This window comes from Sphaerodactylus townsendi, linkage group LG03 (assembly GCF_021028975.2).
Source record: "Sphaerodactylus townsendi isolate TG3544 linkage group LG03, MPM_Stown_v2.3, whole genome shotgun sequence".
Lineage (NCBI taxonomy): Eukaryota > Metazoa > Chordata > Lepidosauria > Squamata > Sphaerodactylidae > Sphaerodactylus > Sphaerodactylus townsendi.
Window position 1 is genome coordinate 60,409,653 of NC_059427.1, and position 12,554 is coordinate 60,422,206.

The window sequence follows — 12,554 nt, forward strand, 5'->3', positions numbered from 1 at the left end:
CAATGCTTCCTATTTGAAATGGAGACATCTCAGCAGAATTAGGCTTGCCTGGCTGGTTGTATTCCACAGCACTGATAATTGGGAATGCATAATACAAATGGTGCATTTGGGTCCCTCTGTTCTGCCTGTCAGGGAAGGAATCTGGTCTCATTCATTAGTCAGAACAATGTAAAAAGCTGTCACCTCATTTATTAGGCAGCCTTAGACTGTTAATGTGTGACTTCTTATATTTTAGAACAAGTAGAAAGAATTAATTAGTATGACTAGTCTGGGCAATATTTGATTATCTGCTTCGATAGATTTGATTGAACTTGGCTTTTTGGATGAATTGTGTGTTTATAGTGAGACCATTAAAGAAATAACATTATTCATGTTGAAAGTTATTAGTGATTAATATTTGGAGATACCACAGCTTAATATTAAGCTTCACTGTCAATTTACATATGCAGTCAAACATCCTATAAAGAAATCACCAGAGGTCTATATTACACAGCTATTGTAGACATGATGTAAACGGTGCTGCCTTTAGACACTCTCTGGGCAAGTTATTGCACTCGGTAATTATGACTTTCAGATAACAAACTGAGTAAAAGTTTTCTGTAGTGTTACAAGATGTTTCAAAATATTGACCTGAGGATTTCAGGAGCATCACATTAAAGCGAATTATGTTAAACACATATGGCAGATAAACACTATTACTTAAATACCCTCTTTACTGTTAGGAATATGGTTTCTATAACTTTTTGTGAATGAGCTTTGTGCTGCTTTTGTTACAGATTTCTCAAAGTAAACCTCCATTTAGCAATATTTATTTGCTGTAGGCTGCTGTTCTACTGAGCACACATGAGTTTCTATGGCTCCCTGGCAGTCTTCATTTGGACTCTTTATCTACAGGAGTGAATTATTAGATTGCATATTGTTCTGCATATTATTCAGGTCAGTATATTTTATAAGCCAGATGCAGCAGTTTCTAACACTGTGGCCCCTTCCGCACATGCAAAATAATGCATTTTCAAACCACTTTCACAAGTGGATTTTGCTATCCCGCACAGCTTCAAAGAGCACTGAGAGCAGTTTGAAAGTGCATTATTCTGCATGTGTGGAATGAGTCTGTGATTCATAGCATGCCGTTTTTAAATATTTGCATTAATGAATTGTTGAGAGCAGTGCTTCTTAAACTTCCATTTTCTCCTTTCCATTTTCACTTAGTGGATCCCCAAGCCTGTTGATGTTAGTTTATGCTTGAAGAAATGTAACTTTAAAAAAAAGTAGCATAATGGTATGAAAAGCAATTAATACTCACTGTATAGCTGAAGGCAATGTAGGATAAATGACTTGACAAAGCAAACTCCTGAACCCCACTGCAAAAGATGTTTCTTATTTGTGGTTCGTAGAGAATGGCAAATTGTTTATGTATTTTAAAGTGTAAAGGCTTATTTAGCAGCTAGGGAATGCTGCCGTCCCAAGAGACACAAGTTGCCCCCTACCTATCAAGGCGGTTTGGCCTGCCTTTGCAGTAAGGAAGCCAGCTCAATCCTATACAGGTTTATTTGGAAGTGACTCTCTTTGTCATCAATGTGTCTGAACATAGGATTTCTGCAGTGATGAGGGAAATGTGGAAGAATGTATGTGAAGTTTACTGGAATGTGGGAGAACTGCCACAGAAAAGTTTGTGGATTTACTCTCCTTGAGACCTCTATAGCAGATTTTGAAGTGCTTTTCGTATTAGAAGCAAATTAATTTTTACAGTAGTAGAAAGACATTAACTTTTCCTTCACCTGATGCAGTTGGAGTAAGAACATAAGAACATAAGAACTAGCCTGCTGGACCAGACCAGAGTCCATCTAGTCCAGCATTCTGCTACTCGCAGTGGCCCACCAGGTGCCTTTGGGAGCTCACATGCAGGATGTGAAAGCAATGGCCTTCTGCTGCTGCTGCTGCTCCTGAGCACCTGGTCTGCTAAGGCATTTGCAATCTGAGATCAAGGAGGATCAAGATTGGTAGCCATAAATCGACTTCTCCTCCATAAATCTGTCCAAGCCCTTTTTTAAAACTATACAGTTTAGTGGCAATCACCACCTCCCTGTGGCATAGCATATTCCAAACACCAATCACCATCGTTGAGTGAAGGAAGTGTTTCACTTTTATTAGTCCTAATTCTTCCCCCAGCATTTCTTCAATGAATGCCCCTGGTTCTAGTATTGTGAGAAAGAGAGAAAAATTCTCTCTGTCAACATTTTCTACTCCCATGCATAATTTTATAGGGAGCTTCCAATCCATATCCCCCCCTCAGACGTCTCCTCTCCAAACTAAAGAGTCCCAAACGCTGCAGCCTCTCCTCATAAGGAAGGTGCTCCAATCCTTCAATCATCCTTGTTGCCCTTCTCTGCACTTTTTCTATCTCTTCGATATCCTTTTTGAGATGTGGTGACCAGAACTGAACACAATTACTCCAAGTGTGGTCGCACCACTGCTTTATATAAAGGGCATGACAATCCTTGCAGTTTTATTATCAACTCCTTTCCTAATTATCCCCAGCATAGAGTTTGCCTTTTTCACAGCTGCCATGCATTGAGTTGACATTCCCATGGAACTATCAACTAAGACGCCCAAATCCCTTTCCTGGTCTGTGACTGATAGCACTGACCCCTGTAGCGTGTAGTGTAGTGTAACCTGGTGTAGTTGTGAACCAGCTTTAAATCTCTTACGTGTTTGTGTGTGGTAGGAGTGATGACAAAGGCAGATTCCTTTGCTTGGTTGCTTCCTCTGTTTGGTTAACAGTGAAGCATTGCCTTTGCTTTCTTGGCTGAACAAAAGGAATTCTGTCCAATCTACAGCAGGAATTCTCTCCCTTGAAAAAGTAAACCCCCCCCCCCCGCCCCCATGGTTGGAACTGTGAACATTTTAACAGCAGCTCACCTACTTCATTTCTACCAACCTTTTTGTATAGCGTAGACAAAATTTTATGCATGCACATCTGGATTGGGCAAGTCATGGCAACCTTCCTTCATATTAGGTCCCTAAAGCAAATAAATGGGTGGCTAAACTGCCCATAACGGGAGGGGGGAGAGATATGGATAAACACTCCCACTTGCAGGAAATGGCTTCCTTTGATGGGTACAAGATATCACTTGTGATGGGCTTTCCCAAGTTTTATCTCTATTTAATAGAGATTTCTGCCTGTTGTGACAAGGGCAAGTAGTACGCTAAAGATGAGAGGTTTCCTCATTTCTACTCATTTCTCTCCCCCCACCCCCAGTCTTGTAGACCCCCAGTTCTCAGTTTGAGAACTGCTAGTTTACTTTTTTTTTAAAGTTACAGAATTCTGACTTTTTGTAAGTATTCTAGTTAACTGGACTCATTTACCTTAAAATAATAAAATGAATGAAATTGCATTAAAACAGGTAACTAATATACCACTACAGTTCCAAAAATATCCTGCCAAGAAAGGGGTGTTTGTGGCTCAAAGAAGACTGATTCTTAAAATATATATCTTCCACTAAAATAGGTATTTCCAGTAGGAGAACATTTTAGAATAGTAGCCTAAATCCAGACTCTTCTCTTTCTAAATGTTACCTTTTGCTGTCATATTTTGTAGTTGGAAATGTGAGGGAGTACAATGTTTCATGTAACATGTTCTGTCATAAAATTCTAGAAGAAGAGAATGATTTTACTTTTTCGCAGGATGGGTGAAGAGTGTTATGACACAAAGCATTAACTACTGTCTGTTCTGTTATGCATTTGCTAATAGTAGAATTTTTGAATGAGATGGTCTGTTCATTAAGCATAGATGCATAAAGTAGCACTTCTGAGTAAATTTAAAGACATTTCCAGTCTTTGTGTCTTGCCTGTTTACAACAAGCTATCCCCTATTTTTAAGGCCACACTGCCTTATACTAATGTTATATGCTAAGTTATAAATATTGCATTTTATGATGTTAAATCAGCAAAGGACAATTAGGTTTGGTAGTAAAATAAGTATATACTTTAGTATTTCTCAAGTTCTTTTTGCCTATATTTCAATTTCTACAAAAATGTCAATTTTTCCCCTGTGCTGTGGTGGAGCATAGGTCTTTAGCAGAAATGTGGATAGTTTTATATGTATCATAGAGGGGAGTGGAAACTTACCATGAGTTGAACGTGATGGGTATTTAAAGTACCTGTTGAGAGCCTGGTTGTAATTGATGGATGTATCTCGTCTGGTATTCATCGGGCTGCAGCACATAGCTACATTTTCCATAGCAGTGGTGCTGCCGAAAGTGTGATGGTTGTGTTCCTTGATGGAAGTACTTACATACGTTATGTTCAGGATGATAAGATTTGACGGCATCCTTAAAGCAAATGAAATGTATACTCCAGTGGTTTATAAGGAATGGTTTTATTTGCAAAATACTTCAGTCAGCCCTTGAGAATTGAAACACAAAATTAGTCCCTACTTTATACAATAGTTTTTTTAATCATATAATGTCATATTTAAATTTTGGTCCAGTTGGAGTTGGGTAACATTAAAGTATTTTAGGCTAGTCTGTAGTCTTGTTTTTTGTTCATGTGTGCACACAGATATACTTTTTGTAAGAAACTTTCCAAATCTAAAAGTGTATTCTAAAATCATTATGCTTCCTTCACATGTAAGCATTTCACTTTCTCTTAATCATAGTGTGACACTTCTCTTCTTGTGTTCCTTATAACTTCTCATTTTTAATGTTTCAGGGAGAGACTTCTAGAAATCTCTTAAACCAAATGGCTATAGACAACAAAGTAATACTCTCATTCAGCAATTCCCAACTTTTTATTATGATGACCCAGCCAGGGCTGACGTGTGGTGTTTTTGACACGTTCAGCAAACTATGACCTTGGCAGCCATCTAGTTCAGCGTGCCATTTTCGATATTGGCTAACTAGATTATTTTGAGAAACCAACATTGCACAAAGGGTGTAGCTTTGGATTAGCCCTTTGGAGGTTACATTCCAGCCTTTTTCTCTTCCATTACTCGCTCTGCTCCCCCCAAGATTCTCACTCTCATATTCATCAGGACACATTTAATTTGATCAATATGTATATTCAGCGAAGAAAAATATCAACTAATGTATGACATAGAATATACAGTTTCCATGGTCAGATCTTAATTTCTAAAACAGAATAGAAAGAAATGGGAAGGGTAGGGGTGGCCATGAGGGAAGACTGACTTTCAGAGGTTTTGTGACCCATTTTTTCTCTAGTTGAAGCTGGTTGACTTCTGTGGGCTTTGACTGGAGTAACTCTGCTGGGGATTGTATTGTACATGTAGTGTTAATTTCTCATTTGGGGAGTGTTTGTCCCGTTTTAGATTGGGTTCCTCTGTGGAATTACGAGCTGTCCATAAATGCTACACATGAATGGCTTCCTATAAATCTTTGAAGTTAGTTGTAGATGTTGCAGTTTGTGGCTAAACAAATTATGATAAGCAAGATTGGTTTCAGACTGCCCATGGTATCTACAAACAAAATGCTAGCCTGGCAGCCCTTTTACAAAAGGAAAAGCTGCTTCTTGGAGGGATGATAAGAGGTGTGCTGGTGCTTTAGCCTTGTCCCTTCTCCAAATCTCTTGAATTCCTTGGGGTTTTTTTTCACCAAGGCTTCCAGGGTGTGCTTGTGAGGACTTTTTCTAAAAATGCTGTCAGGCTCTGGTTACATTTGAATGTGATATCTAATTTTGTGCTCAAGATGTGGAAATTTGAGTTATTACAAAATAATTAATTTTTTTGTCTGTGAACTGACTATATATGTTTTGGAATCCTTAAGGTTCAGTAAAGTAATCATTGTTCTGCCACTGAAGCCAGAACTTCTCCTCAGGCAGTTGTCTGCATTTGTTATTTTTAATAGCTGGATTCTGCAGCTGGGCAAGAGGTGAAGACTTTTCCTTGGTGAATATGAAAGGCAAGTCGGGGGAAAATATTTTGTATTACTTCGTGCCAATGTTGCTGTTTCAGGCGCCCATGGGGGTATGGTTGCCTGGAATTTTTCTGCTTAGCTGGAGGCATTTTTCCTTTGTACATGACGTACCCTTAGATATTGCCATCTTTTTGCTCTTTTACTATTTCTCTTTAAACCTTTAAAGTATGGGAAGCAAAGATAGAATGGTATTTTAAATTGATAACGTTTGAGCTCCTGATTGAAGAAGTACATGGATAGTACAGAGAGTGGATAGTTAAATTTGTCAAATATGAAATAGGAATTATCTGATACCATGTGGTATTCCTCAATACAGTTCTTCTCCTCCCTATTTCTCCTCCCTAGTTGGCCTTGTGAAGAGTTCTTAAGTTCAAAGCCAAGTTTTCACTCTGATTCTGCATTTATTTATTTGGAAATTCTACCCCATGTTGAAGGAGTCTGTCCTAAATTAACTACCCTAGAGCAAGGAAAACAGCCCAACCAATTCACTTGATATTGTAAAAAAAAAAAACTGGTTTCAGACCCCTGTTCTCAATTAAAAAAATATTATAGGGGATTTGTTGTTTTCTAAGGGACAGCCAGTTGAGGCAGATCTTCATTGAGCTGAGCTTGTTATAGTTCTGTCCTCTTCTTCCTTCAGGGATCTCAGAGAAACATTTTAACCTTACAACAACCTTGTCAAGTAGGTTTGCTTGACAGTTCCTTGGCCAAGGATCACCAGTCATGTCATAAGGAGGAGGAATTTGAATTTTGGATTGCCCTATCCAAGCATGATGTGACTCATTGCAGCCGGGAGCTCCTTGAAGAAAGGTCAAAATATTGAAACAGGCAAATAAGAGGTGCCATGATGTTCACATTTCCATAGTTCAGTAATACAAGCATCAATATCTAAACATGGTTAACATGATCAACCTTATTGTTTGCCTCTGCTAAGAAAAATTCAAAGTCTTGATGTTCAGTGCTATCTCTACTAACCTGTGGAAATTATGATGTAGGAAGCACATCTCCAACGAGGTTCCCAAATTAATGTAGGACTTCTGCAAACTCTTGAGACCTGGCTCATCCCTGCCAGTTTGCAGAGACTGCTTTGAGTTCCGTCAGTGACAGACATAAAGCTAGTAGCCAGTAAAGAAAGGCCTTATTCAGCTTGTGAAGCATTCACTCCGCAGCCTTCTACTTGGCTTCGTTTTGCTAAATGTTAATGCTTGTCTTCCCCACCCCAGGCTTCTGTTGTGTATGGGTTTCAGACTGTCTCTTGTAGTGGTACATCGATCTTGCTAATACTGCCCTTCTCTTGGAGGCAGAGGCCATCTTGGTGGGTGATTTCCACCTCCATCTCAGGTAGGCAGGAAAAAGAATCTGTCACTTCCTGCCTTTGTGCAGACTCCATTTTCCTCAGTATTTTTCCTGCCTCGACAGGGAGTGCACGGATTCTTTGGGACTCCTTAGCTGGACTTCCTTTCTGTCTGATTTGTCTGAATTCTGTCTAATTTCTTCTCTCCCTTTGTCAGTGTGTTTCGAGTGGAGTCTCTTAGTCTTCGTGTCTGTGGGGTGCAGTTAGTTAGCACTTCAGTGCCCCCACCTTGTTCCTTCTCTTTTCTGCCTTTTTGCCTCCTATCGCCGTTATGGCGGATCATGAGTTTTACCCTCAGAGGGAAAATTTTCACGGGGGCAGCGGAGTCTACCAGAGCCACAGCTTGCAAGGCGTTTCCCATTCAATCAGCCATCCAGGAACTAGCCAGGGCACCTCTGCTCCGACTTCCAGTGACACCGGATCTCCTTTCTTAAGGTCCCATCTGGCACCCCAATCCAGTCTGGCTCAGCTTGACCACCTGGATCTTGAAAGGCAATGACTAAAGTCCAGAGGATACTCTGAGGACGTCATCAACACACTACTGGCTTCCATCCACTGTCAGGATCTATCATTCTTCCTGGAAAGCCTTTGTCCAGTGGACAAAGGAGGAACAGGTAGATCCAGTAAATACTTCACTGCCATCAGTAATGGAATTCCTGCAGGAAGGAATTCCTGTAGAGCCAGGCTTAAAAGCTCAACCCTCAGATGAGAGGTTGCTGCTCTGACTACAGTTTGGCAGCCCTTTCAAGACGTTCCAACCTCTTATCACCCGGATGTGATCAGGTTTTTAAAGGGAGTAAGACAATCTCAACCTCCAACTAACCACAGGTTCCCTTTGTGGAGACTACACACGGTCTTTGCGGCATTGACCAAATCTCAATTCAAACCTATTCAGTTAGTTTCAGCTACTGAGTCGTGATTGGGATCAGAGTATTTTGAAACAAGCCAATTTATGCTGAGTCTAAGAAATTAGTACTTAAAATTATTAAAGTTAGTTCTTATCTGTAAAGGTTATATAGTGAACAGAATATTATTAGAAACAGGAGATTACATTTCAAATCCCAGAGCTACCCTATCTCGCAGTGGGTGGCCTTGGACAAACTGTTCCTCAGCTGGATTGTTTTGGTAATAAAAATAGGATTTATAACCTGTTAAATGGTTCAAAAGAAGTCCAAAGTTAAGATCTGCGAGGCAGGCCCTGCTGTGTCCATGCCTTGTGTCTTCAGAGGTAAGGTGGAGGCAACTAGAGATAGGCCTTTTCAACAGTAGCCTCTCTCCCTCAAGACTCACCTGGCACTTAAGTTACTGTCTTTTGGACCCCATGCCAAAGCATTTCTATTCACCTGGGCTTTTAATTAAGGGAGTGCTTTTCTTTAATCAATCTGGTTTGCTTTTATGATCTATGTTTTCAGGCTGCACTGGAGCTTTTTTAATGCTGGATTTTAATTAAGATATTAATGATTTATTTTCACTATATATTTATTTTGTAAGCTACCACAGGCAGATTCCTAGAGAGGCAGCATAAAAATATTCTAAAATAAATATGAAGGTTGCAAGCGGTGGTAGGTTGGTCGCCCAATCTTGAGAGCTGCTGAAGTGGAGGCTGCTGGCACATCTGTGGCATTGCTAGTCCATTCGTTAAAGGGTTTTAACAATGGTTGGGGAGCAGCCAAAGAACGTGGCAGGGAGGCTGCACATAACTTGAACGTGCTGGCATCCTTGACTGCTATGCTGTTGATACTACAAAGATGGCACAGAGACATGGTTGGGATGGAAAGGGAAGGGGAGGAATCAGGCAACCACAGGTTGGCAACCTTGTGGAGCATGCCCCTGGACATATATGCTGATTGAGAGGATGGCAGGAAATGTGGCTATTCACTGCTGGGTCACACCTGCAGTACATACTGCACCTCCTTAAAGGGACAGAACAGGGGCAGCAATTAAAAAAGGAGAGAAAAGGGGCTCTACATCTCTGTGCCCAAGGAGTGATCACAAGCAAGGACACCCTGGAGAATGGCCCATGTTAAAAATAAATTCTGGGGTTGTTGGGATTCAAAGGCAGAGTGATCAAACTTTCCCTGATCTCAGTAATTCAGCACGCCTTGACATAAAGTCTCAGATTAACCAGAAAGAAAGAAACCAGAGAGCCAGTTTTCAGGAAAAACAAAGAAATGTGTGTCCTACCTGTGCTTCACAGTCCTGGTCTTTATTCCAGTTCTCTTCGGGTTTTTCAGGAACATTACCATCCTTCAGGACAGGTGTAGGGATCTTGTGACTTGTCCTCATAGAGTGATCGTATATTCCATCTTACACAGCACTATTTCTTCCTGAGGGCAGTTCTAACTCACAGACCTTTATGCCTGACTTCTTCCTTTCTGCATCTTCTACCCCTGGGTGAGGGTGGGACTTCCGTTCATGAGATGAGACCCTGTACCAATTTGTAGATGCCAGTTTCTCTTGTCTTCACCTGTTTGGCAGTACTCATCCATTGTTAGGTTTTATGTCCCTTATGTAGGTTCTTTCCCCCAAAGCAGGCCTTCCCCTAGGCAAGGTGATTGATTGATATTAGAAATTTGCTAACAACAATAATTACTTGTGACAACATCTTTCCCAATCATAGTCCAGTATGATCCCCCCATCTTGTGCTTTAGGCATCCCTGCCCCAGCAGATCTATCTGTTGTTCTGGCTTCTCAGAAATTCCATGCTGGTTGGTCTGTGAGAACAGCAGTGTGCTAAAACAGCAAGCTCTTGCAGTTTTCTTCAACCAGGGATAAATATGATTTGTATGTCGAAGGTTTTAAATTTTTCTTAGATAGGAAATCCATGTCTCATGTGGTGCAGTGGGGGTAGCGCCAAGGATAATGGAATGGGAAGTCCAAAAGGAAAGCAGCTGTGACAGTGGGTTCTTGAAGGTCACTGGCGGTGGCACCGCCCTGCACCATAGGCACACTGCTGAGACCAGCCCAGGAGCATGCGCTTGACGAATCCTGCCACTGGTGGTGTGGGAGGGGTTGTAGGGGCTGGCCCAAGGTCATAAATCACCACAGATGTGTCCCTCAGCAGCTATCCCATGCATGACTGCCTACCATCTGTGACTCCAGCGAGAGCTCCCCGTCTCTCTGGTGTCCACATCGTGGCACACAGAGTCACTGATCATGGGATACAGCATCCCTTCATTCATGCTATATTTTTAGCATTTCCTTCTCAATCACCAATATGAAGAAGAGGGTGAAAAGATTCACCACACTGTCCTCAACTATATGCCTGGGGTCTTGACAGCTGAGCTGTCCTGGGTGCTGCATCCCTCCCATCTCCCCAACCGCACCTCACCCCACCATCCAAGTACATGGCAGTTTGCCTGCTGCAATGCCTTGTCCACAGCCACTTGGCTTGGCAGAACCCACTGCCCAACACAACAGCAGGGCCACACATCACCTAGTTATTGCCAACTCTTTACCATATGTGCCATGCTCCACAGTGAACATCTGACATCCATGGAAGGGACTGCTATCCTGGACCTGAAGTTGATGCCTTCTCTGCCTGCTGTACCCACAAGAAGTGAGCATCCCCCTTGCAGGCTGTGGGTGAGCTTAGGGCTGGGCCTGGGGCAAGGCTGGGTGCCTGCCTCCTGTGTTCCAGCAAGGCTGCAGGAGTGAATCCAGGTGGTCTCATGGCATGCTGAGCCCCAGTCTCCCCTTTTTCTTCCGCAGGACTCCCATTCATCACCATATTGATGGTCCAACACTGTTTAGAGGTCAGATTGAACCAGGTGGCAATGGCCACTTAGTGCATGGAGTATGAAACAGACAGTATGTCCTTTCTCCTGTGCAATAGAAGAAGAAGAAGAAGAGTTTGGATTTATATCCCCTCTTTCTCTCCTGCAGGAGACTCAAAGGGGCTGACAATCTCCTTGCCCTTCCCCCCTCACAACAAACACCCTGTGAGGTAGGTGGGGCTGAGAGAGCTCTGAGAAGCTGTGACTAGCCCAAGGTCACCCAGCTGGTGTGTGTGGGAGTGCACAAGCTAATCTGAATTCCCCAGATAAGCCTCCACAGCTCAGGCGGGAGAGCTGGGAATCAAACCCGGTTCCTCCAGATTAGAAACACGAGCTCTTAACCTCCTATGCCGCTGCTGCTCTGGGAGAGCCACCTAACCACTGCTGGGAGAGCCACCTAACCACTGCTGATTATCATGCATCTGTCACCAATAGGACTCAAGGAAATCTGGGGGCATTTGCTGCAAATTTCCAGGGCCATGGACAGGCCATTGACACTTCTTGGGGAGCCTCTGGATGGGTTGTTCTGCAGCTCCCAGTAGTTGGTGTTCTTGTGCTATTTGCTGGTACTTGTGCAGCCTGGGACTTTGTTGATCCAGGATTTCCCTTACACCAAGGTTGAACCTTGGCTAAATAGTGTAGTATTTGTTAATGGTGTATTTCCAAACTAAAGTTTATTGTTAACCTGATTCTTGTGTGCTGTTGTAACTTTGTGACAGTATAGTTCACACTGGCCCCCTCCACTGCTCCACTAGGGCCAAGGGCTGGGTGATCGAAGAAGAAGAGTTTGGATTTATATCCCCCCTTTCTCTCCTGTAGGAGATTCAAAGGGGCTTACAATCTCCTTGCCCTTCCCCCCTCACAACAAACACCCTGTGAGATGGGTGGGGCTGAGAGAGCTCCACTAGCTCAAGGTCACCCATCTGGCGTGTGTGGGAGTGTACAGGCTAATCTGAATTCCCCAGATAAGCCTCCACAACTCAAGCTGCAGAGCTGAGAATTAAACCCAGTTCCTCCAGATCAGAGTGCACCAGCTCTTAGCCACTGCTCTTAGCCACTATGCCACTATGCTCCCAGGACCTTCCAGAGGTGGGGTAGTGGTGGTCATGGTGCTGCTGTGGATGGTCCCTGGATCTAGCAATGGGGTGGCAAGTCAACAAATTGCCAGAGAGGTCCTACCTGGAAAGGAAGCAACACTGACCCTTGTTCAGTGCTATAAATGTGCAGCTAACTGCTGCCCCCTTTCTACCTGCAGCATCCTGGGAAAAGGGTTCAGTGGTTCTGGTTGGGGTGTGGAGGGGGCTTTGGCCCAGGAGCTTCCTTGCTGGTTTGGCTGTCTTCATCATAATTGGTGGTCTGCAGGCAGACTGCTCATACAAGACAGCTCTGGGCTACTGGATGGCTGTCAATGAAAGTGGCAGGTGGGTACCTGGAGGGGTGCTAGATTGAGGTTCCAGGTAGGTGTGTGGATGTGTACACTGAGAATGGACTTTG

At 42.8% G+C, this 12,554-nt stretch overlaps 1 protein-coding gene across 2 annotated transcripts in view; it reads left to right on the forward strand.

Annotated features, from left to right (window-relative positions):
* Positions 1–12,554, forward strand: part of RAF1 (Raf-1 proto-oncogene, serine/threonine kinase) — a 56,586-nt gene that overhangs the window by 6,949 nt on the left and 37,083 nt on the right. The gene's annotated exons all lie outside the window — the stretch shown is intronic.